Genomic DNA, 25035 nt, shown 5'->3' on the forward strand with positions numbered 1-25035 from the left:
GATCAAAACTAGGAAAAGCCACCGGGGGGGTATTATGATGCTTCCAATATTAAGAAAATTTGGGTCTATGTGCTTAATGCAATTATGGAATATATTACTGTGGAGGGTCATTTTACCAGGGTCCACACATACCATTTTGTGCTTTTAAATCATTTTAGACATGAGAAGAGGATTTATCTACCCTATTACCTCTTTAGGTATCTGTCGCAGTCTCTGAATAAGCATAGCAAGGACCCTTCTTCGCCTATGCTTCATTATAGCCTTATTTTGATCATTTATGAGCATTGCAAGATTCTTTCTATCCAGGAAAACAAGAGATTGTCGGTGTCGCCGGGGAAAGGAAAGAGGAAGATGGAGGAAGGTGGGCCTAGCAAGGATCAGTTGACATAGAGCAAAAAGGGCAAAAAAGCCACTGTGGAGAAAATTCAAGAGGACAAGGGTAATCAAAAGGATGTAGAGATTGATTCAGAGGACATGGGAAAAGAGGGAAGTGAGATGGAGACTGATGAGTCTGAAGGAGAGGAGATCTGGAAAGAAGAGGAAGTGGGGGAAGAGGAAGGAGGAGCCGAGGATGTTTCTTATTAGAATAGCCCTACCCACAGTGTGAGTATAGGTAATGTTAACAACCAACCAATGGAGGAGTAGGACAATAAGATTAATGAGGAAAGGGAAATGGAAACTGAGTTGGATAAGGACAAGGAGAAATCGATCAGGGATCAGGATAAAGCTGGAGAGGGGATTATTCTGGATAAACTCAAAAACCAGTCTGAGGCTCGAATGGATTTTGACAGGTGGGTTTATGAAGGAATCAAGAATCTGGAAAAAAATGATAAGCAGTAGGAAGAGAAGGGAAAGAAAGCTGAAATGAACTAGGAGCAGTGGAAAAAGGGTATGGAGGAAAAAGTGGAGAAGGTGGAAGCTCAGATTAGTAAACTGGAGGAAGGAAAAACAGCTATGAAAAACTTTTTGGTAATGATTTCGAATATCCTTACCTCTGTGACTAAGAATTTAGAGGAAATTACCAAGTTCCTTGATGGCTCCAGCACCTCCAAACCTATTATGGACCTAGATATTGATGAGGATGCAATTGAGGCAGGGACAATGGAAAGTGCTCCTGGTGGTGCGACAAAAAGAACAAGGGCGAGCATGAAAAAAACTGCTTTGGCCTCTTCCAAGGATATCCCTATTCTTAGGGATAATATTAAAGATTTGCAAGGGATTAGCAGAAATTTGGATAATGCCCTTAAAAAAATTAAGTAATTTGTCTTTTGTCTTTTTTCTGTTATGGTTGGACGTTGTTGGTTTTGTTGGGCTTTTATGCTAATTTTTGCCCAGAACTGTGCTGGTTTTTTGGTAGAATGTCTTTTCTTGTTTCTTAATGCTATTATCTTTTAAGGATCTTTTGTAAAGGGTTTCAGGATCCCTTCAAAACCTATTTTTCCCTTAATCAAAAACTAATATAAGCATGAGAGAGCACACACATGAAACATACACATGAAACACCATATTTGACATGGAAAACCTAAGAGGTGAAAAACCACGGAGAATTTGAATTATCAAGAATAAAACACTTATTAGGGTGACACCGGTTAAGGTGATTTTTAAAAAGAGTGGCTCATTGCCATAATGCTCACTATAGGTGGGCTCATTGCATGACTAAAACTGCTAGAAAAGGGCTCACTTCCTAGAAGAAGAAGAAAGAAAAAGAAGGAATTCACCACTGTAGCACAACTAACACTAAGCTACAATGTCAGAAGAGACCTTTGGTTCATTGCCTCCGATACCTTACATCATCAGTACACTACCACACTGCTCAACCACAAGTTCACATGACCACACACAAATTTTCACCAACAGGAGATAGATCTTCCTTTTTCAATCCACTTGCTTCATTCATAATTCTTGATTACAATCATCCTTTATTTATACTAATCTCTTGAATGAGGAGTCTCCCAAGTCGGCCAAAGAATTTACTAGAGAATAATTTGAAATAGGTCTACACTAAACATTCCTGCAGTGGAAAGGAATGAGATGTGGACCACACCACAATGCACTTCATCAACCAAAATAACACATTATCTATACGCCACAATCACTGGAGCAAAACCATGACATTCAAGGTCGACCAGACCCTGAATGAACATATCTGCAACCACATCATCATCATGTCCCAAATCACAATAACAAAGATAGAGACATAGACAACATAAATCCAAAATATCATCATCAAAATCAGAAATGCAGAGAAATGCGAATCACTACAAACACTATCGAACACCATCATCACTGTATACACTTCCGGAGCACAACTTCTGGAGCACAACTTCCGGAGCACTAAATCATAAGTATGACATCCCAAGGCAACATCCAATAACATCCCAAAACCTCATGACTGCAACTGTAACATATCATAAGTGCAGAGCACAAACCAATCACTGAAATAGAGAATCAATATGTTGACATCAATGACAACCATACTGACACACCATCAACTTCACATTTGCAATAAGCTTTAGCCCCTTTTTTCTAGTTATTTCTGTTTCAGGTGTCAATCTTTTTGATAATGTAATCTTTTTGGCCTAATTTTTTGGTGTAGCCAATAAATATATATACGAGTGTCTTTAAATGGCATACAAGCCCTATGAATGAAATTGATGTATAGTTGTAGTTAGGGTAGATTTATGGGGTGGTTTAGGTGGGTTTTTTTATGACTTAGTTAATGGTAGTTTTTGTCCTTTTTTGTTCACAGTAGGGTTGGTGTTAATTTTTTGGTACAGACAATTGTTAAAAGTGGTATCAATTTCTATAAATGTACATTGGCAATGGGTGAAGCCCGTTGTAGGGGTATGCGGTAATGTCTAGTCTAGGTGGGTGGTATTTTTTGAAGTATTTTAAAAACTTCTATTATAGCTATGTAAAATTGTTTTTATATTTCAATAAACATAATCCTTATTACCAACCGAAAAAAAAAGTCTAGGCTTAACTAAAGGATAAGAATTGAAGGATTTATTAATATGCATGATTTCGTTTAGTAAACTAGAACTATAGTTAACTTTTTATTGATAAAGAAAAGCCCAAGCTTGGGCGATATAATTTTAGGCTTTGTTTGGATTTAAAAGAGCCACAAAAGGAGATTAAAGTGTGATTGTAGATTTTCATGGATGGTGGGAGACGTGCGGATGGCACCAAAGGTTTCTATCTTATATGCTAAACTGGAAGAGATAAGATGCCACACAAAAATCCAAGGAAGACAACAACAATAGAAATCACAAGTATGTACGCCATCTATTGAAATTTGTTATATGTGGTTTTGTCATTCTTTGAAATAGTTGCATCCTTGGATATTTTCATTCCTATCTTCTTAGTTTCTAAATCATGTTGTCAAGACTCATATATTTCTAATTCCTTCAACCTGCATAGAAAATTGCTTTACCTATTATATGCAGATAGTTTTTCCCTTGGCACATCGATCCATCCAGAAAGAGGCATTTAGTCTTAAGTTTTCTCTAGCTTTGGAAAAATAATGTGTATGTATGATTGATTCTGAGTTTTGAGATGCCTATCTACCAGTGCTTTTCCAGCTAAACATTTGACAAAAATCTTCTTGCTTAGTTTCTTTGTATGAGGTCGATATATTTCCAAACAACTATTTTTATGTCTGCAGTCCATGCAATGTTTTGACACATGTGCATCAAACCCTAGAAGTTTATGTGGCAGCCCATGCCCAATTTAACTTAATTCAGATCTGTCATTTTCATAAGATCTTGAGATGACGTTTCACTGAAGCATTCTCTAAAGATCTTCTTAGCCCTAGAGTTTTCATTAATGCTTGAAATTTTTATCAATAATTTGTAGGATTTGTGTAGGTTATGATTTACTTGATTTTCATACATTCATTCTTTTTAGGATAGAAAGAAACTATTCATGTTTTTCTCACCTTATAAAGGTAAATAAGAGAATTATGATCAATTTGTAGCCATGTTTGGGAACCCTTTTCTATACTCATGAAAACTCCATGCATTATATTTTCATTAGAATATCTCTTGTACATACATCACCATCCTCTTGAGACTTCTAAGCAACTTTGTCAAAAAGCTTAGCCACATTGATTTAGCTCGTGTTCCTTGGTTACTTGATTGACATGTCTATAAACTTTGCATGTTCTCTACATACAAGTCGATTAGGACACTTAAATGAGACTTGGAATAATAAAATTATTATTAAAATTATTAAACATTTGCTCTGTGATTACATATGTGCATACGATAGAAGGAATAATCCATACTTGTGTTAGTATTTGGTCATATATAAATTATATTCACTTAGTTATCATAATATTGTTTATAATTAGATCTACTAAATTTAAACATATAAAATATTAATTGATTGAGATTTAGGATACAAAGTTATTTTTACTAAAATGCAAGATATGTCTTATGAAGGAAATAGGCCAACATTCTTGTCTTTCTTAAAGGATCTTTATAAATTGTTATTTTCTTAGGACTTAACGATCAAGTCAAGATTAAAGAAATATCCAAGTTGGGTTAGAGTGTAAGGATGCATCAAATTACCTTATCTTTTTAATCCTAATATTTTGGTATTGTAAGGAATTAGAAAGGGCAATGTACATTACTTATCCCTATATGATTGAATCTTTAATAGATGATATGGACACCTTTTTCTTTAAAATTTATTGAAGTTTTTGAAAATTAGACATGTGGAAATATATGGACTGAAGCATTTATATGCTCAATTGTGTCTCTTGCATGCTCTTATATGCTTTGTATTCCCTTATGTGTTACTGATGCTCTTAAACACTCTTGTAAACTCACGTATGCATTGAGGTGTTGTTGTATTTCCAATGATTGATTGTATTACTGTATACTTCTTGAAAGTTGAGTGAATTGAATTGTAACTATGAGTGAATTTGAAAATTAATGGATATTTGATTGAAATAAGGTTCTTGATAAGTTATTGAGTGCATGGATTGACAATCTTATGCACTCATACACCCATGTAAGCTATGAATGTCGATATGCATCTCATGTATACCATATGTCCTATTAGACAAATTCATGTTATGCTTGCCTCTTGGAATACTTATTGATTGAGATGGAATTGAGACCTTGATTATTGATAGTTTAGAAATGAATGTTACTTCTGTCTTTATACATATGTTACATGCATCCGGTGTTTTCATGAAATCATTACCTTAGTGTTAGAATGTAGATATGTCATTCTACACAATTCCATTACTCTTTCTAGTATCACATCGCTTGTCTTCCTCATGTTGGGTTGGGTATCTTTTGTGTCATGAAAGATTATGGGGAAGTGTAACTACTTTGTGGTAGGGTGGAAACACACTGCGACAATGTTCTCGCCCGTGTTGTGATAGATGTTGGGAGTTCCTGTCATGGTGATTTTCATGATTTGTATTTATGTATGTAATGTATTTGACCTTGTAGTCTATTGTAATTTCTTTATGTTTAGCCTTGTTATTAGCTTATGTATTCTATTGTTATGTCAAATGTAATTTTATATCTCTAATTTTAAACATGTGGCAATAATTTATGCTTGATTATGTGTATTTTGGGATTGATGTTAGAATGATATTATGGGGGTCATTATGCTCCCTATATATGTGGTTGATTTTGAATTCCTTAAAATTTTCTAAAAGGTCTCTTATTGGTCAAAGCCATTGGCAATGCTCTAGTTTGGGGTATCATTTCTTCAATAAGATTAATGCATCTAGATCCCACCTCCACACCTAATTCCAAACCCATCATAGCCACTTGAAATTACACAATGTTGTTTGTTGTGTGTCCCAACAAAATGGATCTTTCAACTATAATTCATCCATGCTCATCTCGGGCCATGCATCCCATTCCACTTGGGCTCAGTTTTCCCAAGGATACTCTATCAAAATTTATTTTGATCCACCTCAGATCAGGGGTAGACCACCTTACATCCCTCCTCTTATCCTCTAAAGAAAATCCATTGTTGCCTCAAAAAATGGGAGATATTTTCAAACTTGTGAAATCTTTTGTCATCTTATCATCCCAAGTTGTGAAAATGTTCTTCTTTAGTGTCTTGACTCTAGTGGCTTCGTTGACTAATTTTGTGATTTGTCCCTCTATCTTTTGACATAGTCTTTCCTGATCCATTTCCTTGTTTTTAAAGAATCTTCTATTATGTTCCTTTCATAGTTCTGAAATGAGTATGGATGGAAGGAAAAACTACAGGCTTCCAATTTGGGGCCACATATTGAACCAAGCCTCAATACCTTGGGGGAGAAAGTATTGGCATTTTAATTTAGCCATAAAGAATTTGCGACATACTTTTTCAAAAGGACATTCTAAGAGGATGTGGTCAGTCGATTCCATATTATTTTTACATGGCACACATCTCCTTGAGCCCTGTATTCCAAATCTGGCCAGATGATCTTCAATAAGGATCTTATTTTGTATTTCCGTCCATGCAAAGACCTCTGATTTTGGTAGGAAATGTTTGCTCCATAGCAACTTGGTGGGCCAACTATGATTGGTCATTGTTGCTTCCTTGACTTTATACCCAAACTTTACTTTGTATACCTCTGGTTTAGAGACACACCATCTAATGATGTCCTCTTGCTCAGATGGGATAATATGTCAGGTCCTTAGTATTGCAACAATCTCATCCTTCTAGTCTTGTGGAGTGTTGATGTTTTTTAAGGATAGCCATTCCCACATAGCCACACCATTCTGCCTAGTTATAGCCCCATTATTGCATACTTGCCTTCCCCATAATTGAATGGTTTCATCCTTGATAGCCTCCAAATTGGGGTGACTATCTATTGCATCCATACCACCCAAGAATCACTCCAAAATGACACACTTTTCCCATTTCTAACTTCCCAGGTGACATGCTTTGTAATTATATCCCTGCATTTCAAAATATAATTCCAAATTGTCAATCGTCTCGGGGGGTCCTAAGTTGTTAGAATTCAAGTAGGGTCATTTTAATCCAAATACTTCCTCCTAAGAATTATAACCCATCTCTGATCCCCATCAATGTATAGTTTTCATAAAAGTTTATCCCCCATAGCCAATTCATGATAGACGGTTATCTAATCCCAGTCCCACCGGCCTCTTTGGGGAGGCAAACCTTATCCCAAGCCACTAAGGGAATATTTTGTTGTTCTCTCATGCCACTATAGAAGAATATCCTCAGAATATAGATTAGCTCATCCTCCACTACCTTGAGGAGTTTAAGACATGCCATTGAGTAGACTGGGATAGCCAAGAGCACAACCTTAATCATGAGTAATCTTCTAGTAGAAGATAACCATTTAAATTTTCAAGCCTCCATCTTGTTCTTATAGCTATTTATTAGGTTTTCCCAATAGCCAATATTTTTCATCCCCACAAATAGAGGCATCCCTAAAAAGCGGCCCGAGAAGTTTGCTACTCTCAAATTTAGAATCCTTGACAAAACTCTGCAAACTGGGTTGAGTGTTGAGAAAAAAGACTTCTGATTTTGTCCAATTAATGCTTTGCCTTGATGCCAAGCACTAATCATCTAAGAAAGTCTTTATAGTCCTGGCTTCTCTCCTACTTAATTCTCCAAATAAGATAGTATCATCTATGAATTACAGATGACTAGCATTCTCAATCGCATTTGCAACAGTGATCCCCAACCGTTTTCCCTCCCCTCTCAAAGTGGTTATACTTCTTTCAAGGGCTTCAATCATGATAATGAATAGAAAAGGGGAGAGCGGGTCACTTTATTTGATACCTAGGTGGTAGAAGAGAAAAAATCATGAGCTGCACCATTTATAAGTTTTTAGAATTTGGAGGTAGAAATACAACTTCTGATCCAATTAGTTGAATTCTCACTGAAACCGAACCTTTATAGGACTGCAATTAAAAAGTGCCCATCAACCAGGTCATAGGCTTTGAGAATATCTAGCTTGATAATCATACAAGAATCTTTGACCTTTCTTGCCGAGTGAATAGTCTCATGTGTAATTATGATACCCTCAACAATGGACCTCCTTGGTGCAAAACCACTCTGCTCATCTGATATAATAAATTTGAGTATCCTCTTGAGTCTGTTTTCTATAATCTTAGTGACATTTTTGTATATTGTATTGCATAGGGAAATTAGCCTAAAATCACTCATCTCTTGAGGGGATTTTTTCTTGGGGATCAAGTCTAGGAAGGTGTCATTCAAAGCTCCCAACATTACCATTCTTCTTCTAGATTCTTCAACAGCCAGAGTCCAATCGTCCCCAATAGTGTCCCATAATTCTTGAAAAAAGTATATCATTTGGGAAATCCATCTGGGCCCGATGCCTTATCTGAATTTAATTGGAAGGTGATTGCCCTCACTTCTTCCTTCCCAATTTTCTAGTAAAGGGCCTCATTTTTCTCAACATTTATTATTGTGGGGATCAAGTTGAGGATTCTTTCTCTATTTTCTCTATTCTCCTGCACTTCCCTATTTAGGATGGATTCAAAAACCTAACAAATTCAAATTTAACTTCCTCTATCATTTGCGACAACACACCATCCTCTCTTCTAATCTCTATAATTTTGTTTCTACTTTGATTGGCCATCGTTGTCCTGTGAGAATATTTAGTGTTTCTATCTCCCTTTCTTAACCATGTTTCCTTGGATTTTTGTCTCCAGAAGCATTCCTCCTTCTTTATAAAATCCCCTAACTCCTCCTTAAAAACTTTCTATGCCTCATATTCTTCTATCATCATCCCTTCCTTGATGATTTTTTCATTAAGGTCTGCCAACTCCTGTTTAATTTTTTTTTTGTGAATATGTTTTTGAAATGAGACTTATTCCACTCTTTTAGTTTAGATTTATCATAACTCAACTTCTTGCTAATTTTGAAGAGGTTGGATTGATTTCCAAATCTGATTTCATTCTACCATTTGATCACCAAATCTACTAATCTATTATCCCTTAACCACATGTTCTCGAATTTGAATGGGTTTTCTCTTGGGGGGGGGGTCATCGAGATTGACAATGAGCTGCACAGGGTAATGGTATGATCCTGAAATTGGAAAAGAATGATGCTTCATGTATGATTGCCTGTCCCTCCCAATCCCCAAATAACAAAAACATGTCAAGAACCTCTACAATTCCCATGAAGCCACATCTTCTATTCATCCAGGTGAAAGTCCCATTCCTATTTGTCAAATACTTCACTTGATTTATATCAACAAAGCTTTGAAAGGCCCTCAGAAATTTAGTGATTCTCTGTAGGCCCCCCTACTTCTCTTGGTTATTTAGTGTTGTAGTGAAGTCCCCTGCTACTATCCCTCTCTCTCCTCTTAAATTATCCAGCCTTACCGAGATCTACTGCCATAGTTCCTTTTTTGCCAATTGTGGATATTGGTCGATATATGTTTATTACAAATATATGCTCATTTGTTTGTTTCTCCCATCTTCAATCACTTCTCCCTTTACTGTTAGAGGGTTCCACAAAGCTCCTAGACCATCTGAGGCACCTTCAACTTTGACAAAATGTCCCTTCCATTGCCTCCAACATTTTAATTTCCTATCATTTTCCTCTCTAACCCACTTTGTCTCTTGTAGTAACCAGATATCAAATTTTAATTGATCTATTTGGTGTCTAACGAGGCTCCATTTGCTAGGGGCATTTAAGCCCCTAACATTCCACATTATATCCTTGATTGCCCCTAGGGAAGGATAATATCCATCCCTGACATAAGTTTTCTTTGCCCCACTACATTAGCGGCCATCATTAGCTTTAACTGATTGGTTCTTGGCCCTCCTTTTCCTTTTGTTTTGATATTAGGTTGTTTTATTTTAGAGTGAGATTGTTCTAGCCCCCTTTCTTCTACCAGATCTCCTTCTTCCTCTTCTCCTTGTTGTTTTTCTTCTTCTATGTTTGTCTCAAGGTCACATTCTACACCCCTGCCCGAGTCTTTCTCTTCAACCTGTCTTTTAGAGTCATCCTGTGTTTCATCCTTCCTCACACCCCTTGCTAGATTGGTTTCTTCTTCTACTTTAGGCAAATGCTAAAATTCCATAGGTTCTTGATTTTGATTTTGGTTGTTTTCATCCTCAATATTGGAGAGGTTTCATGCCATTTGATCCTAAGTAATACTCCCCCCACATAGTTCTGACATGGTCAAATTCTGTTGGAGTTCCACCTTATCTTTTGTTGGACTCCCTTTTACCTGTGTCTTAGATTCAACCCCTATGACAATAATTTTTGCCTCTAATTGCATTTTTTCCCCTTGAGTTTACTTTTCCCCCTGAGGAGAGATGGTTCTCCCTGCATCTCCTTCACTTACTAAATGTTCATACTCATTGGCTTTGTTCACACTGATGTAGATATCACATTCTATCCACCCAAGCTCCTTGTATTTACATTTAGGGAACATTTTTAGTTGATCCTCCCTTTAGATATTTTTTACCCATATGCCTTTGTTTGATTGGATCTCAATCTCTTGAGGTAGGGTTTGTTACAGAGTCTTTCCTATACATATCGTAAGGGAAGTTCCTCCATCTCTATGTTCAAGGTTCTTGTTTACTAAAATTAACTTACCCAAACTTCCACCAATTTCCTCCAATGTTTTATCGTCCCAAATTTCCAAAGGGAGATTGTATAGTCTGATCCACAACAGGCCCTCTAGAATTTCATATTTCTAAGGATCAAAGCTTGGAAACCAGTCAAATAGATGCATCCCATTGTTTCCTAGTTAATAGGGACCACTGTTTGTTCCATTTATCTAAATTGGATTGAAATTCTACCAATAAATACTCATTCGCCAATGCCTTAATTAAAATTTTATTTTGCCACACCTCCCAGCACCAATATTTGATTGTTTCTATCTTCCTCCATCCCCCTCCCCATTTAATAAGAATCCCCCTGTCCACTAATCTTGATATTGTATTTCTAATTTGACATATCAATTGAAACAAAAAGTTTTGCCAGATAGATTAGATTCCTTACCATTTAATTCCACATATCCATGAGATGACCCTTCATTGCTCCTCATTATTTCTTTCCCTTTCCATGGCTTGCTTGTGCGATATATCTCCCATGTCTTCCTGTTGGGATGCTTTTTGCTTTACCAGTCATCCATTGTGACCTCCCTTTGAGAATTTTCTTTCCTGAATCTCCCATACCTCCATCAGTTGTTAATTGCATTTTTTCCCTACCCAAACTTCCCTTGCTTCTGCTTGTCCCACTTGCGATCCTCCACGAAATCCACATTTATGATCCTCCCTCTAATTTATCATAGCCACGAGAGTTTTGTTCCTTTTCCCCATTTATTCCTATCCCCTTATTGCCTTCTCCATTGGCCTGGCCTTTATCCATCATTCCTTGTCGATCTTCGATCAACCATCCATTGATTTGGAGTGTACTTGTCCACCCATTTTCCACCTTCATAAACCCACTGGGGGTATGATCCCTTTGCCAAGGATATCTGAGGATCTCCAAGTCTGACCTTACCCAAACTATTTGAGGCTCTCCAATTTTGACCTTGCCCAAACTCGTAGGTCTTCTAGTGGGAATTCTCGCTCTGCTTTGTCACACCATCTTTCACCTTGGTTGTGCTCCTTGCCTTGCCTTTTCTCCTCACCGCATTTTCGCTCCTTTTTTTAAAATATAACCCACAACAAAAAATACTCTTTTCAATGAGATTTAATATTGAGGTGTTCAATAAGTTATTTTGAAATGGTTATATATTTTAGCATTAAAGAAAAGTAGAAATTGTATTAGTTGACGAATGCATAATATTGAGTGGATTTAGTAATAGATTAAATAACTCAATTGTGATGTCTTTATTGTTTATTATTGTGAATTTTACATGTCAAATCCTAAAAAAATTAACTAACCATGGATCATGAAAATTAACACAAGCATGACAAAACTTACATAAAAAATTTAAACTTGTGTAAAATAAACACATGATTAGTTTGAAACTTGAAAAACAATAGATGAAATGTACATACAATTTTATATTTGTAGAACGAGAGAATGGATTGTTACTTTTGGTATAAGAGATAAGTTAAACTCTACTATAGGAATCCTTGTATAATAACATTGTGAAATTTGGAAGTATAGTAAACTAGTCTTGTTTAAGGCACAATAAGAATGGGTAGTAGTCAAAACATAAAAAGAGGAAGTAGGGAACTAGTACCACTTAAGACTAAGGAGAATCAGTGGGATTATCTCTCCCAAAATAGATGAAGGATGAGGTAATGTCACTCTCTAATACATAAATATTACCTCTATCTGAATTGGATCAAGCTAGGAAGTAATAAACCAACATAAAAAACAAAAGCATATAATTCATTAAGTAAGAGAAGGCCAATAAACTATTATTTGTTAGAGACTTTCAATTTGATTGTATTTGAAACACACCAATATTAGATAATCAATTACGTGATGAATATTTACAAATCCACTCAACTCAAGATAGTTAAAGGAAACCCTTGTAATGAGGAGGAACCTAAGAAAGATGATCATGAAGAAAAATCCTATTTGTAAATAGGGTGTTTATGTCCTATTTTATAATTATATAAGCTATGTACCTATGCAATGATTAAATAAATGATGTATAAAACTATATTTTATCTTTATATTGATTAATTGTTATTGCATGTGCTCTGGGGAAATATGAATCATAATGGAGAAAGTCTCATGGAACAACCTAATTTAGTTTGGATTGAATCAATCTAGAGAAAGTATAATGCTCTTCATATTCTAAAATCATTATGATCCACAATTTAGTGATGAATAATAGTTTTAATATATAAAGATGAGATTCGGCAAAATGCCAACATTCCAAATTCACCTCGTGTCCACAAAAGAAGACAACAAGGCTGATAAAAATAAGAAATGTTAAGTAAATTACACAATGTATGTAAGAGAATAAATAATACCATATATAAATAAATTCCTAATGGAATGTAACTTATGGTCCAAGTTAACAAAGTGTCTCAATTTCTTGCAATACTTTTGTCTCTGTATTTTAGGATAATGACACCTAGAAGAAGGAATAATTATCCCAACAAATGATCAATTTGTAATTTTTTTTCATGTCCCTTTTTAAAAAAATGTACAAAATATTATTCACTTAAATGATGTTAGAGTTTGAGGATTGGGAGTACCACTTGATGCATGCTAAAGGGTGCCCAAAGAGTAGACATCAAGGGTGTCACTTGATTTATACCCGGAGGATGTCAAGGTTCGAGTATCAAAGCTACTTCCATAAGAGCTATCAAAAGTCAAGGATTAAGCATTTTTATTTCCTCACATTGAGAAAGTCTTGAGTGTACCTCCTGACATATGCCACAAAGAAATCAAACTGATCAATGTTGTGACCTAATGAGTGTCAAGTCTAAAATGAAGGAAAGTTTGAAATTCTAACGAGAAAAGTATATAAGACCTATCAGGTCAACCTAAAATGTGATGTGTAGGATTTAAATTAGATCCACAGTGCTTATTCTTAGATCGACCTAGTTGTGTGTAGGGAGTTGATGAAAGGCTACTACACCTAGCACTCACACATTGAACAATAACATATATTAACATTGAAGTTGCAAGAAGTAAAAGAAACCACATTTTATTTCTTCAATAAAATGGAATTACATATTAAAATATTACAATTCTATAGCCACATGAGCTTAACTCATTAAAAAGAATGTGAACTCTCTCAGAAAACTCTGCAATTCAAAGCCATAATTTGCATTGATAGAGCTATCCTCTCTAACATTTTTTCCCTGCTTTATTTAGCACCAATAACAACCTTAGAATGTTTTTAAATGTGTAACCCTTCATTTTCCTACCTAGGAAGAATTTTCATTTGAAAGTTGAATTTTGGTAGCACAACTTCTGCAAGCCATAACTTTTGACTCGAGTGTCTAATATGCTATTATAATATATCATTGGAAAGATCAAGAATAGATCTACAATGCCAAAATATCTAAATATTATTTTGTCCATTTTTTTTTAGCTTTTTTGAGGTTTATAAGGTCTTAAAATTTGTGTTTGAAACTTCATAGAATAAATTTACTAAGACAAAAAAATTAATATCTTCCAAACAATACAAGATAGTGAGATCATTCTTTCACCATTCATTTTATTTTTTAATTTGGCTTCTCGGGGTTAGTTTTCACATCCATACATGCTCATATATTGCAACTTACTAAAAATAATAGGTGATTATTTTTGTCCTTCTCAAACTTTTGACTATCTTAGACCTCCTAAGTGTCATCATGGGCTCCAAAAAAAATAAAGAAACCTATCCAATAGAAGGAAATGCAATTTTATTTTTGAGTGATGCAAGTTTGATTTTATACCACTTGATGCTCCTACATCAGAAACCCAAGATAGTTTAAGAGGTAACCTTGTCACATCTCTAATTATGGAGAAAAACCAAGCTGGTCAACCATTTCCTTAGACAACCATGATGGATCTTCAATTCCACTTAACTATATATTCTTGATACTACTTGTTTCTTGTACTAGATATTCTTGATACTACTTGTTTATTGTACTTCTGTCCACATGACTATCCAAGATTTTGTCTATCTATTCCTTCTCAGGAGTAGATGTTAGGATAATCCACTATGCTTTTGTTGGTCCCTCCTCAATGCCTCCTTCGTGATACTCTGTCAAATTGACAATGTTAAAAATAGGTGATACGTTAATTCCACTTGGTAACTCCGCCTCGTATGCATTTATTGAATCATGTTTCTTTATAATCTTGCATGGTCCAAAATTCTTCATTTTTAAATAATAATATGTTCTCATGGGGAATCTTTCTTTCCTCAAATAAACCTGAGAGCAATAAAAATAAATACTTAATGAGAATTTACACATTAAATTCAAATGCAAACCAAAGTCTTATACCTTCAATGCTCCATGGATAGAGCCAAAGTGGTTGCACCCTTGACCACTTGATTGGTTCTTGTTGATGTGAATGTGTATTTCTCTTTAATTTTCAAAAAAAGTGAGGATTTCTTGGACTCAAAATGACATCATTTTATTAGCATGAAAGTGTGTTATGGATATGGAGGAGGCTCCAATTTATAGAATTTTGGAAGGAAAAGGGATGATTGAGATTGAAAGTTGATGGAGGGATAGGATTGTAGGAAGGGATATGAGTCGGATTGAAGGATTAGCCTTGTGAAAAGTGTCACAAGGTTGAGGAATTGCGAAGAACACTTGTCATGAGGAAGATAGCAAGGTGTGCCCACACATATGTGAGCACATCTTGGGAAGAACACGAGGATGACAAGTGAAAACAAAAGTGGCAAAGTGGAAGAGATGTAAGAGGGTGGAGATGACAAATGGATGAAAGAGAAAATTGTAGGGTGGATCTATTGGGAAAAGCATTCTCACACATGTGTAAACACCTATTTATTTTATTTGGTTAAAATGTGAGTTGGAAGTGGGAAAGTGACTTGTGCATGCAAGTCATTTAAGAGGGTTGTCACATGTGGACTTGGGTAGGTGTGAAGAATTTAAATTGGGAGAAATATTAATGAGGATTAATTAGCCTAAATCAATTAATTGAGTAAATATTAATTGATTGATTTAGTGGGAGGATTTGTAGGAATCAAGAATAGTAGTTAAATAATTGGGAATTAATTAACTAATTTGGAATAGACGAATATTGGGATGTTTGGCTAAAGTGGGATTTGATTTATTAAAATAAATCAAACATTAGAGAAAATAGTAGGATATATAATTAATCAATAAATTAATTATACAAAAGGGAGAATAATTAATTAAAATATAATTTAACTAATTATTTTATAATAATGAAGGGGCAAACATAACTAATAGTATTAATTACATTGTGAGGGATAATTGATTAATTTTAGGTGTCTAAATTTTGCCCCTCTTTGACGCGGTATTGTGGAATAGTAGCAGGTCAAAGAAAAAGATGCCCCAACAAAGATATGGAGATTATTATGGAGGGGTGATTCCCCCTCAAGAATTTGGATAGAAAAGGAAATTTTTCAGGCAAGTTCTTGAAAAGAGAAGAAGATGAGAGGAAAAAGGGCATAAGAAAGGCAAAAGCATTTGGGTGAAGGAAAAAGGGAAAAAAGAGGAGACGTATTGATGGTCGAGTCATTTGCATTAGCATATGCATGAGGATGAAGGGTACCACGAGTGCCTAGGGAAAGAAGGTACAGAGTAGGCCAGGAAGTAACATGGGTACCCTCACATGCACAAAGACAAACATAGTTACAAGCTCAAATACAGGTGTAAGTGGACGCCCTAGCACAGGTTCAAGCATAGGAGTAGGAGGGAGGTCAAAGAGTGGCTCCCCAAGATAGACCAATAGGAGCACCAGTGATCACACAGGAGGATTATGATTGCCTACATGGATTTGGGGATCAATTTGTGAGGGCTAGGGATGAGCAGAGGACTCATACAATGAGTCTACAGGTTGAGCTAGATGTAGAGAGGGATCAATCAACAATCTTATAGGCTGAGGTAGATAGGGGGATGGCACAACCATATGGGATGTAGGTTGAGAGAGATAGTCTATAGAGAACCCTTGATACAACCATTGTAGATAGGGATGCATATTAGGTTGAGCTCCTTGCAGGAGATGAGAGGAGGAGCATTGGTAGGAGAGATGGAGGCTATATGGACGAAGCTAGATGGTCTACGGGCACAACTAGCCAGAGCAAAGAAAATCCCACTTGATTGAAGGGAGAGAGGGATATAACCCAACATATGTTGGTATCACAGGGGCTTTCACAAGTGTTTTCAGATGACATGGCAACCTGAGCACATGCATAGTGGGTAGCCCATGAGGTACAATACTACAAAGTTTTGTATCATCAGGAAGTGGAAGAGGATTAGAGGGCTTCATCTTATGCAAAGAGTACACAATAAAGGTGGACCCAATAAAAGGCATCAAGTGGCTCAATGAGCATGAGGGTACCACGACCACCACCACTAGGACCTAGTTCAGGATGGGCAAGCTTCACACCATTAGATGGTGAGAGTATTGGGTAGAGGATTCGATGGACATAACAATTATTAATCCTAAGGGGATATCCTTTTGTACTCTGATTTGAAACATTTTTTGGATATGTGTGTTTGTGTGTCTAAATCTAGAAAATAGGATTAGCAATCATGGTAAATGCTCAAATATAATATTAGTACATAAGTTATTACCTCATAACATGATACATCATCTAACATAAAGTCAACTTAAGTATGTCCTAAATCATAGGAGTATCATCAACATGAAATACGGAAATAATTTCACACACACTAAACCACACATATGGTCACCAAGAGTCCAATAGTAGCAAGATAAATGTCAAACATGAAAGGGGTATTATATTATGAAGATGCCCTATTAAAATTGCCAAGGTATGTTTTGGACTACTTGTTGTTTCTAGAGGTTTTCCAACAAATGGAAAAATTTAATGTGAAATATGTGGATAACATGAAAAAGAAGGGATATTCTTTCCCCATTTCTCTCAATGAACACACATGTAAAAGCAATGGAGCTACAAAGATTGTAGAAAGAATTTTGACAATATTTAATTTTGAATCTTTGTTTCCAAGATCACACTATGATAGTAAAGGTTTTATTAAATCCCATTTCCACGGAGGTAGTGTGTGTATACATCAATCACAATTGGAGGATTTTTGGGAAGACTATGTTGATGAAAAGGAAGTGAGGAGAAATGATTGGATGAGATTAACTAGACATATCAAAGCTTTCAATCTACCACTTTTAGTTCCCAAGGAATGTATAGACGATGGCTCTAAATTGATTGATGGAGTGTATCAAAATATTGCTCTCAATCCTCTTCCTTAGATCTAGTGGTCTAATTAAGAAATAATAGAGATTATAGACAAAGCTTCCCATGTTCTTGAAAGAACAATAAATTGGATTGAAAAGAAAACCATGGGGCATGCTAGTCCTTATTTGACAAAGGGAACCCCTAGTAATGAACATAGTACAACTTAGGACTTAAATGTCTCAAAGGCTCTAGTGGGCACACACCCTACTACTCAAAAGGCTAATACTTAGTCCAGAGGAGATGGAGAGCGACTTGAAGATAGAAAAAAATTGGAAGTTGTGTGTGAAGAGGATTCACCAGTATCCCCTAAGAGAAAGATAAACCAAGGAACTAATGTTCTCATCCCTCAAATTATTGATAAAGTGTCAACTCCTGTTGTTAATACCTTAGATAGTGATTTTGTAATCTTCAACTAAATTGGGGGAGATAACATTTCTAATGCTTTCCATGATAATTCTGATCTCTCTTATGCTTGGTGATTCTATATCACCCGATCCTTCACTTGTGCCACCAAATAATGTCATTGCTAACATCTAACCTAGTTCCTCCATGATTGCCTCCCCCCTTGTTTGAAGAAGGTTGTGGAGAAGAAAAAGAGATATAGTTTGATGGAGGATGTAGAAGTGGAAACAGTGGCCAAGTTGCTCCAAGGTACCCCCAAACCCAAAAAGGCTAGAAGGATGTCACAAATGGTCGCTTCAACCCAAATTCTAGGCATAGGGTTCTTGAGATTGTTGACCCATTGGAGATAAAGAATAACACAAAGTCACAGAACAAGAATTCAGTCCTAGTAAAGTGGATATGGGTCTTGCAACTTTGGAGGGGGATATTTGTCATGAAAATTTATTAAAAATAACGCTTTCAAAGAGAGTTAAAGTTAAGGAGTAAAATAATATAAGATTACAGAAGCATGTAGGGTAGTGTTTTCCTTTCCTTAATCTTTTTCTCTATTATTCTTATGGAGGTGGAGTCATCTTCTATTGGTTTGGAGAGAGTTCAGATGGGAAAGACTAGGGCTTGGTTGTCTCGACTACTTTCTTCCTCTTTTGTTGATCCTTTTGAGGTGGTGGTGTCTCCTATTGAGGTGGATATTGGCTATGTGGTAGAGGTTGGAAGATCTTGTTTGGAGGCTTTTTCTACCTTGTTCCAAATTTGTGGCTGCTTGGGAGATGGGGAGGCTTGATTTTGGTTCTTCTTGCTATTGGGTTCTTTCTCTACTTTCCCTATTGATGTGGGGGCTTCTTCTTTGGAGGTGGATATAGTCTATGCTATAGAGGTAGGGATCTTCTATAAGGGGGCATATGTTATTTATTTCTCGATGGTTATGGGATCCATTCCAAAACCCATGGTGTTTATTTGGGGAGCCTACAAAAACCCCTGTGGCTTCCCTTCTTCATGACTATTTCTTTTTGGGAGGTGTAGGTGCTATTTATTTTTCGAAAAGGTTATTGGAGCCTTCAAAACCCATTATTCTAGTGTAGTTTTATGTATTTATTTTTTGTTACTAGAGATGAAGGCTATGTGAGCCTTGCCAAAACCCATGTTTCAATCTATGGGAGCCTTGTAGAACCCTTTGCTAATGTGTATCTGACATCTCTAGTTTGATGGCTTAGGCCTTGTGGGTGTCTCAACCATATCTTTGTTTTCTAGTTATTGATGTTTGGTTTTTAGTTTTCTTTGGTGTATCTATTAGCAACACTTTGTTTATGGGTTCTTGATTCCCACTAAGTCCAAATGGTTTTGGATCCCTTCAAAACTTGCTGTAAGGGGTTTTGGGTCCCCTAAAACCCTATTTAAACCTTACTAAAAACAAGCATATTTCTTGCCTTGACATTATTTTCATGTTTCTTGATCTCATCAAGAATAGTAGAACCACCATTTGGAGCAGTGTAACCAGTCTTAATAATGTCCCATATTCCAAGCAGTAGAGAATTCAAATGATATTCCATTCATGACTTCCAAGTAGAGTAGTTTGTGCCATTAAACCTTGGCACCTTCAAATAGATGTCATACATTATCTAGGAACTTTACTTCATCTCTGACCGACGCTCCATATAGAATATTTCCTCAAGTGGTTAAGCTTATCTCAGAGGAACCTTTCTATGATATTAATCATTGAACACACCAAAGGATTGAGAGGGGTGTGAATCTGTCTGGACCATAAGGCAACTTACTTATAATCCCTTAAAATTCAAACCACAATTAACTTATCTTTGCAATTATGAAACACAAAACCACAAAGTATGACAAACACAAGAACACCACATATGCATGGAAAAACCAAGAAGGGAAAAACCACAGTGAGAATCACACTCATAATATGAATAATTGATTACAATGTGTCATGCCTGTGAAGTGTGATACCTATAGCTGAAACACAAATACTCAATAGATCATTACAAGCATGGTTAGCAAATTAAAAGAAAATGAAAGATGAACCATGAAAAAGCGACCTATCACCTCCTAAGAGGTGTGAGTATGGATTTTCTCTCAGATATGGATAAGCAATCCCAGTGACTTGACTACACCTAGATGGAGGATTTGAAATGATAATGATATGCAAGCTAGATGAGATAGATTATGATAGATTAATCCAAGAGACTAATTAAGCTAATGCTATGCATGATTAAGCTATGATGATGATGCAATTAAGCTAGAAAAGAGATTGATTAAGCTACATGATTCAACAATTATGCTAGAAAACGATCAAATTAAGCTAATGCAATTGCCTATAACAATAATGCTCAAATTATATGCCTATAGTAACAATGCCTAAATTGATAATGAGATGGGATCCTTTGTGCTACAAAATTGGGGATATTTATAGGATTTCCAAGGTCAGGGGTGAGGTGATAGGAATCAATGATCAAGATTGAGTGTGAAGATATCAAGGGTGAAATTGGAGGAGGTTGGGAGAAGAGGTTGGAGGAAGGGACACTTGTCATCTCCGTGGTGACAAGTGTCAAGGAGCCTTGCTCATAAAAGGGAAAGTGTCCAAGAGAGGAGACATGTGGCCAAAGTACCATGTGTCTCAAGGGAAGAATATCCACACCATAGGAGGTTAGGATAAGGAGGTTAGAATGTGCAAGATAGGATAGGGTTAGTTAAACCCAGGATTAGGTGGAATGGGTTAGGTTAGAGGGATGGTTAGGTTAGGTGGTTAGAATTCAAGAGGCATGTGGGTAATTTGAATTTAAAAATTCAAATAATAGGAAAAGACTAATTAATTTTCAACAACTCATAAATTTATTTGTTTTAATTAATTAGAGGATTAGAAGAAATGAATTAAAATGGGGGAAAGATTAATTAATTTGAATTAATTAATCAAAAGGGACCATTGAAATGAACCTATTAAATAAATCCTTAGATTTATTAAGTAGTAGATGAAAGGGAGAATTTAATCAAATTGCTAATGAATTTGATTAAATTAGGGCGGAGGATTAATTAAATAATTGCTTATTTAATTAATTATCTTCAGACCATTTTTAGGTGTATACATTTTTCCCCTCTTTGAAGCGAGGTGTGATGACGCGTTGATTCAAAGAATAATCTCATTTTGATGATGATATTAGTTCGATAGGATGCCCCAGCCATTGATTGATAAATTGCGACCTATAATGATTCCCCCTCAAGAGATCAATTGAGATAATTGACCTTTGGAGTGTGTGAATTTTTGCGAAATTGATATCCTGATTAGATATGATTCGATTTCTGCAACTGTGGTTGATGAAAGTGCAAGTTCTACAATCATGATGATGTGGTTCTTGATTATTGATAAAGCTTTATTGATTAGATTGATAAGATCGAGATTCAGTTTGGTTTCAGGAATAGCACCTCTTGTTTAAGACAAAGATGATCAAAGCGTCTGGTTTCAAGAATGATATATCATGTATAAGACTTGATTAGAACGTCTGGTTCCAGCAAAGATACATCCTATACAAGACATGATATAATAGATTTAGATGTGATCGGTTGATAGAATTGATAAGGTTGATTGGATAAAGAACTGACATTTTGTTGATATCAAGTTGCAGGAAGATTCAGATATGCTGATGTTGGTTCTGTTGAGGGAGTAACATTAAATTTGTGTTGGGTCGACAATAGCTAGAGAGAGATGAGTCATCAGTCTGATTGTGTATACATTTATTATGATACCGTGATGATTCCTGCGATAGATTTAACCTTGGATAATATGAGCATGCAGGATCCCATGCAAGAATGAAATGCAATCTAAATGCAAATGCCAATGCAAAGCTACGTCCAGACCAGTCATTGGGTTATTGCGTTTTGTCATCATTGAGTTTTTATTTTTTTAAATGTGGGAAGTGAGTGCAAACATCGATGGTATAATTAAACCATGATGAATTGAGCACTACTTTCTTGGATTTTGATATTGCAAGTTAGCACAAGCATCGAGGTATAATTGAACCAAGATGACCTGAGTGTTGCTTGTGCAAAATAGGCAATACTAACCATTTTAATACACAAATTGGAAATGTCTTTGATGATACTCCGATGATCATGTCCTGAGACAAATTTGCACATATTAATGATTAATTTACAGATAGCAAATATGAAAAATATCATGTTCCTTCCTTGTTCCTCTAGTCATAGACATCCTGGAGTCACTCAGAAATCATGATAGCGAAAATCAAGATAGAAAAGTTGAACAAGCATGTTAAAATCATTATCCAAAAGATAGCATCCATTGAAAAGTGTGTGATGTGCTTAGAGTGATATATGATAGTTTGATGGTTGACAATTTGATATCGTTTTCAACGTTGGATGTGTCTCAGTTTTCGTTTGATAAGAGTTTCCTGACTATTGTTCTACCTATTTGATTAAGCTCAAAATGATCAAACATTTTGCCCCCATCTAGGTGCAGGATTTTGCCCCAAGCCTAGCAACAAAGTCATTATGATATACCCAATGATCCAAACCATGGCGAGAAGCCACCTGGGATGCCTGCATATGTACAAAGGCTTTATTATGGCTATGAACAACGTTGATGGAAAAGGAATGCAAGCGGAAGGATGCATGAACTTATAGATGGAAGAGCTAGCAGACAGATAGCGTCTGTTTGCTAGGTTTTTACCATCTATTTTTATTGCACTTTTTCTCATATTTGATTTTTCTGCTTTTTGACCGTTTTTGGATTTTTTCTGTTTTTTCACTATTTTTGGATTTTCTGCTTTTTCACTATTTTTGGATTTTTCTGCTTTTTTAGACATAAAACTTCTTCAGATGCATGCTATTGATGGGTTCCTTGAGCTGATCCCCATCCTGTGTTGATAGCTAATATGCTCCTCACCCAAATACTGCTGTGACCACAAATGGACCTAACCAGTTTGGTTCAAACTTTCCTTTCTTTTCTCGATTTGCCTGGTTGTGTGGATTTTCCTTTAGTATTAGTTCCCCAATTTGAAAGATTCGTGGTTTGACCTTGTGATTATAACTTTAGCACATTCTTTGCTGATATACCTTTAAATGATCAAAGGCATTTTGTCTTCGTTCATGGATTAATTCTAACTCCCGTAATCTAGATACTCGATGTTCTTCATCCGGGATAAGACCTTTTAATGATACTCATAGAGAAGGTATCTCAACTTCTATTGGCATTATTGCTTCTGATCCATAAACAAGAGAGAAAGGTGTGGCACTTGTTGGTGTGCGGATACTAGTATAGTAGGCCCATAGGGCAAGGTTCAATTGAATATGCCAATCTCTTCCAACATCATTCACTATCTTTTTGAGGATTTTCAAAATAGTTTTGTTTGATGCTTCTGCTTGCCCATTTCCTTGTGAATAGTAGGGTGTGGAAAATATGTGTTGGATCTTGAATTTGTCACATAGCTCTTGGACATCCTGATTCTTGAACAGTCGCCCATTATCAGTGATAATGGTCATGGGTATTCCATAGCGAGAGATGATGTAGTTCAAGATAAATGCAGCAATTTGTTTTCCTATGATATTGATGAGAGCTACTACCTCAATCCATTTTGTGAAATATTCTATAGCTACAAGGATGAATTTGTGACCATTGGATGAAGAAGGATTTATCTTTCCTACTAGATCAAGAACCCATTGGTAGAAAGGCCAAGATATTGCCAAAGCATAAAGTTCTTGTGCTGGTGCATGAATCAAATTACCATGGATCTGACATCGTTTGCATGTTCTAGCTATCTGAAAAGAATCTTGTTCCATAGTTGGCCAATAATAGCCCAAGCGTATGAGTTTTTTCGAAAGGGTAAGACCACTTGAATGAGTGCCATAAATGTTGTTATGGACTTCATGTAAGGCCTTCTCAGATTCTTCTTGTTTGAGACATCTTAAAAGAGTACCGTCCAGACCTCGTTTAAAAAGGGTATCCGCGACAAGAGTATAATGGGAGAATTGGTGAATAAAGTTTCTCTTTTGATTTTTTGATAAGTCAGGAGGGAGGATATTATCTTTCAGGTATGTGTAAGTTTGGCCATAGCGAGAGGAATCATGCCCAACAAGGTGAAAGAGACTTTTGGAATCAGGACAATTATGAGCAGGGTAAAACAACTCTTTCACCAAGAATTCGTAACACTCTTGATTTTCTTGTGTCTGAAGAAGAGAAGCAAGTGTTGCCATGGCATTGACTACTTTGTTGTCATTCCTTGGAATCTGCTGAAAAGTTATTTCTACAAAGTATTTCTTGATAACATCAACCATATTCTTATAAGGCATTAACTTTTCATCCTTTGTTTGATAATCATCGTTGATGTGATTGATGAAGAGCTGAGAGTCTCCATAGACTTGAAGCTGTGTAATGTTCCATTCTATAGCCATTTTGATACCTGTAACCAAAGCTTCATATTTTGTTGTATTGTTGGTGCATGGAAAACTTAATTTGTATGATTTCATAATTGTATGACCTTGTGGTGTGATGAATAGAATGCTTGCTCCTGATCCATGCCGTGTTCCATTATTGATGCCTACTCCTGGACTGATATTCAGGTGATGTATTATAAGATTGGGATCAAACCCTGGAGTGTTTACATATGACCAGGTAAAATTGGTTTGCCATCTTTTGAAGGGTTCCAAATATTTTTGCCTTGCTAGTTCTGATAAAGAAATTGTTGGGTATAGATCAGTTGTGCCGATGGTAACTGCCTCTGTTGGTTTGATCAAAATGGATGACCTTTCTTGATAGTATGCAAGTAAAGTGTCAAATATCCCATCTTCCGGTG

At 36.0% G+C, this 25035-nt stretch overlaps 1 pseudogene; it reads left to right on the forward strand.

Annotated features, from left to right (window-relative positions):
* The first annotated feature begins 672 nt into the window (after window positions 1-672).
* The window catches only part of LOC131857661 (pre-mRNA-processing factor 39-1-like), a 77694-nt pseudogene continuing 53331 nt past the window's right edge, over window positions 673-25035 (forward strand).

This window comes from Cryptomeria japonica, chromosome 8 (genome assembly GCF_030272615.1).
Source record: "Cryptomeria japonica chromosome 8, Sugi_1.0, whole genome shotgun sequence".
Lineage (NCBI taxonomy): Eukaryota > Viridiplantae > Streptophyta > Pinopsida > Cupressales > Cupressaceae > Cryptomeria > Cryptomeria japonica.